The sequence below is a fragment of the Mandrillus leucophaeus genome, unplaced genomic scaffold (genome assembly GCF_000951045.1).
Source record: "Mandrillus leucophaeus isolate KB7577 unplaced genomic scaffold, Mleu.le_1.0 Scaffold637, whole genome shotgun sequence".
Lineage (NCBI taxonomy): Eukaryota > Metazoa > Chordata > Mammalia > Primates > Cercopithecidae > Mandrillus > Mandrillus leucophaeus.
Window position 1 is genome coordinate 1,245,653 of NW_012106886.1, and position 9,542 is coordinate 1,255,194.

Genomic DNA, 9,542 nt, shown 5'->3' on the forward strand with positions numbered 1-9,542 from the left:
ACTTCTCCTCCTCACTTTTGAAGCTACCATTGCTCAATTTTTCAACAGCACCAAGCTCTCTTGCCATTGAATCTGGTGCATGCTGCACCCTCTGTCTGCATCACTCTGCTCCAACTTCCTGAAATTCGTCTCCCCTGGCTAACTCCCTGCCATCTTTCCAGCTGTTACTTCCTCTGGGAAGCCTTCTTTGATGCCCCCAACAACATCTGATGCTCCTACTTTATGCTCTTCAATACCCTCTCATTGCATTTAGAGTTCTTTATCAATGTTGCTGACATTTCTCAGAATATGCAACTCTTCCATCTTCCCCATCTTGTTCACTATTTTCGCCTCCACACCTAGCATATTGCCTGGTACTCACTAGGTGTTCCATAAATATCTTGATTTTTAATTGATTTCTGGTTGCTTGAAGTTTGTTGAAATAATCCCAACTTACTTACTTACTTACTTACTTACAGCACACTAACTATACAGGCGAAGCTCTATTGTTTCTTAAAGAGTTTGAATAAACAGATAAACCTAGAAATGAAGAAAGGAACATAGGGTATCAGAAGCAGAGAGAAATTTGACCAGGGTCAAATGTGGCAGAGGTGCCCCCATCATTAGAAGATTTAGTGGAGGATAAACATTTTATCCCAGTCACTCCTATAAAAACTGCCTTTCTTTTTTATAAGCAAGGCTTTTATTTTGCTCGTGACTTGTTTTGCAAAGAGCCCTGTCATCTCATATTTAAGGATTTGTTGTTGTTTGGTTTTGTTTTCCTCCAGGTTTACAAGTGAGGCTGTGAGGCCTAGAGTACTCATTTTTGTGGTGTTTCTTCTCTAAATTCTCTGACCCTTTTTTTTTGTGAGCCTTGTTAGCATCTCTCTCAGGCAGGCTGGAACCATGTAGAAGGAAAGGTGGCACCTGAGAGTTCCCAGGTACCATGCTTGTTATTGATACTTCCAGATTCATGGTTCATGTTTCAGAAGAAGGACAGGCAGAGAAAGGATCACCTGAGATCTCTGATCCAGCCATATCTGAACCCAGAAGCTCCTCTGGACTTCCCAGGTTTATGAGTCAGCAAATGTCCTTTCTGCTACAGCTCTTTTAAATTGAGATTTTTGTCATTTACAAATAAATAGTGAATACAGGATTTGAAATGAGAAATGTAATAGTTGATTGACTTGATGTCTCATGTCAACCCCTGTGGCTCTTGGTGGGAGAAGTTATTCCCACCCAAACCACTGAAGACTCCAGTATAAGAAAATGGAGAAAGAATGTCAGGAGACAAAAGCAAATAAAGCCAAGGTGTCTACTTTGTCCATGTGACATTGATACCAAAGGAGGGAAGGGAAGTGCTGGGAAGGAAAGGGCTTGGTCCCTGGCAAGGACTCCACACCCTGCCTGTACCCACAGACCCAGGTGACGATGGGCACTCCTGCCTTCACACTCAAATGTTGCATTTCCCAAGACTACCCTGGCCTGCCATGCCCCCATCCTGCACCTATCATACCTATAAAAACCCTGAGTCCCTAGCAGGCAGACCCACAAGTCACTGGACATCGAGAGGAACACATCGGTGGGAGAAGACACAAGTGGCTGAATATTGAAAGGATGTCTAGGGGAACACGCTGGCAGAAAAGCACAGGACGGATGCCAGCAGGCCACCGACTGACAGAACAATGTGGACTTTGACTGGGGTAGTCAGAGGAGAGCCCAGGACACTCAGTGGTCTGATTCCAGGGGAAAACCACCTTCCCACTCCATCTCCCTTCTGGCTCCCACATCTGTTGAGAGTTACTTACACTCAATAAAACCTTGCACTCATTCTCCAAGCCCACGTGTGATCCAATTCTTCTGGTACACCAAAGCAAGAAACTCCAGGATACAGAAAGCCCTCTGTCCTTGCGATAAGGCAGAAGGTCTAATTGAGCTGACTAGTGCAAGCTGCCTACGAACGGCTAAACTAAAAGAGTACCCCATAACACACGCCCACTAGGGCTTCAGCTGTAAACATTCACCCCTATTCATTGCTGTGGGCTTGGAGCCCCACAACCTTCCCGTCTGCATGCTCCCCTAGAGGTTTGAGCAGTGGGGCACATAAGAAGCTAGCCACTTCCTGTCACGTGCCGTGAGAAGGGAACAGGGGAAACTTTCCCATTTCAACATGTCTCTTTGTCACTGCAGCTTCAGCTAAATTCATAAAATTGCTTTTATTTCTGAGACCTGGAACTTTCTTTGGGACAGTGGAAGTGGACAACTTTCTGAAAATTAATTTTCCAAATGTTCGTTTGCTAAGGCTAGTTCACTGATAGCCAATTTGTGAAAAGCCAATTGTGAGCTTTAATTTAAACTCCAAAGTAAATAAAATAAATCAGAATTACCCAAAATATAACATAATAAATCAAGATTAAAGAAAAATGTCCATATTAATACTCAGAATTATTTTTCTGAATGTTATATTTGATACCCAAAGATGAACATTTCAGTTAAGTTGGTTAAGTCTTTTTAAATGTTTACAAAATTACTACAAGCAAATTTGGTATATTTGGCCAATTGATCATTCAGTGACTAAGCTTCTTCCCTTGGCCAAAACCTGAAGTAGTTGACTGCAACCACTGATGTTCTTCACAGGCTTATTTGAAACACTTGAATTTATACCAATAAGCAGGGTTTTTTTGTCGATAGGGCAAGAGGTCCAATGCAAGTAGAAAAAAAAAAAGTGAAGACAAAGGACGACACCTCCCATAGGGAAAGGTCTGTACAGGTCACAGATATTCAACACTGCCTTCCCCTCACCCCCCTTGCCAAGTCTCTGATCTGATATAAGCTGCCACATTTTTGAGATAATTTCCGTCTTTTATAAACACTCTGTTGTGGTTAAAGGGTCTGTTTTCCAATACTGATTCAGTCTTTTACTGACTGTGAATTCGTGTAAGTCAGAAGAAGCTGTTACGCTGTAATAAGGAATCCCTCCCCAAGTCTCAACATCTTAATGCAACCATGTTTTGTTTCTTGTTCATGTTCCATGCCCGATGTAACTGTAATTACTTTACAGATCCTATATGATCTATATTAACATACAGCTATACTACCTGAACCCCTGACTGCTTTGGTCAGCTCAGCAGAGGAAGAGGGGGCACAGAAAATCAAACAAAGGCTCTTAAATACTTCCACCTGAAAGTGATAGTTTTCATCTACTCAGATTCCACTGGCCGAAGCACATCATGAGGTTACACTCCACTTCAAGTGGGCAGGGGATTGTAGTCCTCTTTGTCCCTGATTAGAAGAGAAATGAATGTTGGCAAACATTGGTATTACAAAACACAGAAAATTAATTGTTCTGTGTCTCTGTTAACTCATCTGTAAAATGAGGATGATAATATCCATGTCATAGAGCTATTTATGAAATGGAAAATGAATATACAAAGCCTAGCATTATACTTGATAGTCACAAAACAATAAAATTAACTATTATTATTATTAGAATTAATATTTATCTTTAGGATAGACGATTACATTGAGTAGCATCACTCTAGGTCTTTCAAAAAGTATTTCATATATAAGATCAGATAAATTTTATTTGGAATAAGTTGCATAATCACTAAATTTGTTTCTTCTTTTCTGTAAATGACATCACCTACCCATTTACTCAAGCTAGAAATTTTGGCACTATCCTTGATGCCCCTCTTTCCTCACCTCCCTAATTCAATCAATTCACCAAGTCCTGTGAATTCCGCTTTATGAATAATTTTGCACTCCACTGCTCTCACCTATTCCACATTACCATCATTGTTATGTACTGAATTTTTGTGTTCCTTCCCACTCCAAATGACTGTGTTGAAGCCCTAACTTCCAATCTGACAGGGAGAGATGGGGTTTTTTCAGGGGGAAATGGGACCTTTGCGAGATAACTAGATTTATATGAGGTCACAAGGGTGGAGTAACCATGACTGGATTAATGTCCTAATAAAAAGAAAAAGATACACCAGAGCTGTCTATCCTCTATGTAAGGACACAGTAAGAAGGTGGCCAAATGCAAGTCAGGAAGGGAGCCCTCACCAGAACCTGAGCAGTCTGGCACTCTTGGGCTTCCAGCCTCCAGAACTCTGAGAAATAAATGTCTGCTTGTTAAGACACCCATTCTGTAGTGTTTTGTTGTGGCAGGCCAACCTGATCAAGGACAATCGTTTTTTCCATAGACTACAGCAACTCCCAACTGGTTACCCCAGTATTCATTCTGCTCTTCTGCAACTTTTATTCACATAGGAGCCATAGTGATTTTTTTTAGCTTAGACATTAAGCTGCTTTTTGGATGATATCCTTTAATAGTTTCTCATTTTATTTTTTACCAAGGCCTACAAAGCTCTCTATGGGTATAAGCAAGCATTCTGCATAAAGTGACATTCTAGTTCCCCAGGGATGAGGCAGTCATCCATATCAGACTCCCTACCTTGAATTTCTACAACTACTTTTATTATTTCTTAAAGAGAAGATGGGTTGGTGGACAGGTAGAAGTAAGAGGAAAGAGAAGGCTTAGGGAATCCCATCAAATATTTCCTGCTCCTTTTTATCTCCTGAGTACCTTCCTAACGAAGAAGTGGTTCAAACAGTCTCTAGTTAGGTGTTTGAATCTGAAAGAAGAAATGACAATGTCTTTCATTTTGTGCTTCAATTTCAATTCATTGTTAGTGGCTTCTCAAAGGATTAAGGTGAGAAGGTTAAATGGGGCTCAGAAAAAAAGCATTGAAATTATTTAGTAATGTCTGCCACTGGGGAGAAAATAGTGAAGAGTGACTGGTTTTGTCACCATCATCTGAACCCTCCAACCTGGATGATAGCCTTTCTCTGACATAGGAGGAATCATCTCTTTGAAGAGCTTTCTCTCAAAAACCATTAGAAATACTAGTGACCACTACTTTCTGAGAGTGTCAAAAGGTTTAAATGCTGATAAAGCTTAAAGAAAGTGCATCATAATGCTAGACAGGTGTGACATTCATTCCCTGTCTTGTAATTTGCTTTCACTGATGGAAATTTTTATTTCTCTCTTATGTGGAAGAAGAGTAACAATGTTGTGGTTCAAACAGAACTTTTTTTTTTTTGAGACAGAGTCTCGCTCTGTCGCCCAAGCTGGAGTGCAGTGGCGCAACCTCGGCTCACTGCAAGCTCCGCCTCCTGGGTTCACGACATTCTCCTGCCTCAGTCTCCCAAGTAGCTGGGACTATGGTGCCCACCACGACGCCTGGCTAATTTGTTTTTGTATTTTTAGTAGAGGCGAGGTTTCCCCGTGTTAGCCAGGATGGTCTCGATCTCCTGACCTCGTGATCCACCCACCTCGGCCTCCCAAAGTGCTGGGATTACAGGCGTGAGCCACCGAGCCACCGTACCCAGCCCAAACAGAACCTTGTTATTCAAAGGTCTTATGGTGTGATAGGTAAAAGCTTGGGAAATGCCTGTGGGAAATTAGCAGCACAACTTGCTTACTCACTTTCAGCCTATTAAAATTTTCCTGAAACTTATAAATGGAAAGATGTTTTGTTCCCAAGAGTCTGCTTGTATGTTGCTTCAGTTTTTAGAAATAATTCAAGAAAGTAAGCACAGGACCTGGGAAGTCTGCAGAAAAGTTTCAACTAAGATGACAAACTCAGTTAACTTTATTATTTTGTTTCCTTACAAAGCCCACGGATCATACCACACTTTTCTTTCTGCAAAACAGTTGAGAATTACCAGTAATTGGGACTGTTTACATTCAATGCCATCCTGACAGAAGCAGCTTTATTATATTGCAGAGGGATAATTAATATATGATGGGGATTAAAGACTGCATGACAGCAGGTAAGCCTCTTGTCTGATATGTCATTTCACTGATTACAAAGGAATGCAAATTATATAAACAGAAATAATGTTTTTCTCTTATGCTAATTTTAGCCTAGCCCACCTGTGCATTTTCGATTAACTGGAGAAAGGTGAAAAATATTAGGTTTGCTAAGGTAGATTTCTGCCTTGTCAGCCCACCTCATCTGATATTAAATGCAGTTATATCTTATTTAGACTCCGTTTTTAACCTTTTTTAAATTCCTGAAAAGATAAAATTCAAGCAAATTACTCATATGAGCTATGAGATTTAGGAGACGTGACATGATTTGGATAAGGTAAAAGGCTTGTCTTTCTTGACAAATTGTACAAATTAGAGCAATATTCTTGGCTATTTGACTATCGTGATAGTGTCGTGTCTTAGGCTTGTGCTTGTTTGCAACAGATCTTTAATACCTAATATTGTTAATTGTACACCATATCAATACTCTCCTTTGCCTCTATCACAGGCCAAGGCAAGATGTAATAAACATTAATAATTTTAGATTTATTTCCACTGTAGCAAGAATGGGAAAAAAGTGACATCTGAAATGCCATTTTCAAGCAATTGCAGTGATTTCCTGGAACCCTACATAACAAGTCCAGATTCAGTGGGAAAGACTGTGAGGATCCATTAGCAATGCTTACGATGAGCAAGTCTTGTGATGGGGTTACCCTCCTTGCATTAGAATTTGCAGTCTTCTCTTAGGCCATTATCCTTTGAGAGCAAAAACTATATGTATCTCATTTTTGTAGCCCCAGTGCCAGGCACACAGTAGCTGCTCCAATAGCAAAGGAGTCTGAGTCAGGCTGCTTGGGTTTAATGGCTGTCTTTGTCGCTTACTAGCTGAGTGAACTCTTCATGTTTATGACTTAACTGTGGTTCAGTTTCCTTCTCTACAGAAAAGGCATGAGTTCCTCATTCATAGGGTTATAATAAGGGTTAAATAAAGTCATGCATATCCAAAGCTTAGCATACTGCCTGAGACATAGTAAATACTTGAGGAATGCAGGTATAAATTAACATAGGAATGAATAACTTTGCAAGGAAACAGAGAGAAGGATCCTAAACAGTCCTGCTGGTGTATGCATTCATGATTCAAAAATCCTCAATTGTTAAAATTTCGGTCAGAAACGTATTATTCCAGGTTGTTGGTAAATGTGAGGGCCCTTCTGGGTTTGGAGGTAGAACAATAAACTGAGAGGCCAAAGGAGCTGCAAATAAAAATTGACTTCTCTGGGAAAATGATTTTCACATTTATACCTACCTGCCTTTTGTCCTCCCATGCATTTCTCCAGATGTGGTACCAATGTGATACAACTGTTGTTTATTCCTTCTTTGACAATAGCAAGGTAGTATGAACCTGCCAGTGAGGGCTTCAAATATAGCTCCAGAGACATTCACCACTACTGCCTGCCTCCATGGTTTCCCATTCCCTTTCACAAATAAAACATGGCCTCATGCTTCATTCTGAGCTTGCATTTTACATACATCATTTGGATCTTCTCTGCAAAACAATGAAGTGGGCGTGGTAATCTTCCTTTACAAATAGAGAAACTGAGGCCTAAGATGAGGAGCAATTTCCCCGTAAAAATCCTTTATTGTCAAGGTCCAAATGGCTGATGATTCATGCCATAGACATCCCAAACCAGCTGGTAGGCAGAGCTCTGGGCATTCCAAATGGAAACGTGGAACAGACACAGATCACCTGGCCACACAGACCTCAGCTCTAAAGACAGACAACTACTTACCTGTTGAAGTTTCCTGTGCACTAATTTTTAAAATCTAGAGATAGATATTAAGTAGGTTAAGTGACATCTTAAATTAGCCCATGGACATTTGAGAACAGAATCATTTCTAGAATCTTGATTCTGAGATTCACTGTTGGGCTTAAGTCACTGCTTCTGTGATGGTTGGTTTTGGGTGTGAACTTCACTGCATTAAGGGATACTTATCTGGGAAAGCATTATTTACTCTCCATGCTTCAGTAGATACTGAGCCCTTCCCTCTTCTGCCGAAAGGGAAACCAAGGTGATTTGGCGTTTGATTAGAAATAATTGGGCTGCCCCAGGTGTGTCGGTGAGGGTGCTTCTGAGGGAAACTGGGACTAAATGAAGAAGATCTGCCCTCCATATGAGCAGGCACGATCCAACCAGCTGGGGGCCCCAAATAGAACAAAAAGGCGGATAAAGGGCAAAGTCTCCCTGGAGAAGAGCCCGGCCTGTAGACAGACATCAGAACTCCAGGTTCTCCAGCCTTTGGGCTCCAGGACTCACACCAAGGTGCCACCGGGCTCTCTGACCTTCAGCTTTGGACTGAGAATTACACCATAGAATGCCATGGTTCTGAAGCCTTCAAACTCAGACTGAGCCACGCTACAGGCTTTCCAGGTTGTCCAGCATGCAGAAGGTCTGTTGTGGGACTTCTCAGCCTCCATAAGCAAGTAAGACAATTACCTCTAATAAATCCTTTTTCATATATCTCTCTATACATCTGTAGCTTCTGTCTCTAGGGAGAACCCTAACTAAAACCTGTTCTCAAAGGTAACATGCATAAGAATTGCCCAGAGCAGGGGGATGGAGTCTTGCTAACATGCACATTGATTTAGAAGAGGTAGGGCCTAGGATTTTCTGTAGTTCTGAAACACTTCCAGGTGATGTTGATGCTGATGGACAAGGAGCACACTATCAGTTTTCAGTCAGGCTTCCAAAAAGTGCTTTCTGCGGGTGCCTTGCATCAGAATATGCACACATGAAGAGAGTCTGCCTTGGTTAGTGGGTCTCAGGTGGGTCTGGAGAGACGAGGGGAAACTGCCTGTTTAAAATGCATTCAGGTGATTCAGCTACGTATTAACAAAGCATTGTGACATTAATGAAAGTGTTTTCCAAACTTGCTCCATCATTAGAACCACCTGCTGGTTAAAAGGCACTGATTTCCCAGGCTTTCCCCCTTACAGACTCAGTTTTAAAGATCTGGCTTATCTCATTTTTGTCTATGCAATTCCTGATAATAACTTGGTGAGGTTATGGAATTTGTCCAAAATCTAACGTAGTAAATAGTAGTCTTAAGTAGATGTGTAGACTGATGGAGAAGAGTCAGAGGGGAAGAAATAGTAAATGAGAGACAAATAGGGAATTAGAGACTTCATTGGGAGATATTTGCGTGAGTGGACCTAGAGTACTCAGTACCACTGGGCTAGCTTTGGAAGGCTTGCTCACCCAACAGAGTTGTGCAGTGGCTCCTCCGCAGTGTGCCTGGGCTTCAGGAAGGCAAGAAGCAGGACTTGGGTTCAGAGTGGTGCAGGCTAAACTCGCGACAAGACAGTCACATGGACTCATAACTGCGTCAAGAACTTCAGTGAAGGAACTTCTAGTCTCTACCATACTGGTAACACTTGCCTTTTTTGTTTTTGTTTTTAGTTTTTTCTTGGTAAAAATAAAAATTTGCACAAATAAAATGGAAACTCATGTTCTAAAAATATAACTTTCCTAGTAATCCTCTACCCTTTTGTATCAACTTAAGTCAATTATAATCCTTTTTATCCCCCAGTTTCTACACACATAAATTTTCTAATATTGGCAAGACTTATTTCAGAGAGGGGTGAGGCTTATTAAAGTTATCTTAAGGATCTAAACTAGCAGTGATACGTGGAAGTTAGTGGAGGACAGATTTCTGTGGACAGAGTAAGGGAGAATGGTTTAAAATA

General features: G+C 41.1%; 1 long non-coding RNA gene across 1 annotated transcript in view; it reads left to right on the top strand.

Moving 5' to 3' along the window:
- The window catches only part of LOC105554261, a 68,842-nt gene extending 60,519 nt beyond the window's left edge, over window positions 1-8,323 (top strand). The window contains exons 3-4 of the long non-coding RNA XR_001008298.1: window positions 5,661-5,817; window positions 6,306-8,323. This is a non-coding gene — a long non-coding RNA (uncharacterized LOC105554261). The remainder of the gene's footprint in view (window positions 1-5,660; window positions 5,818-6,305) is intronic.
- The last annotated feature ends 1,219 nt before the right edge of the window (window positions 8,324-9,542 follow it).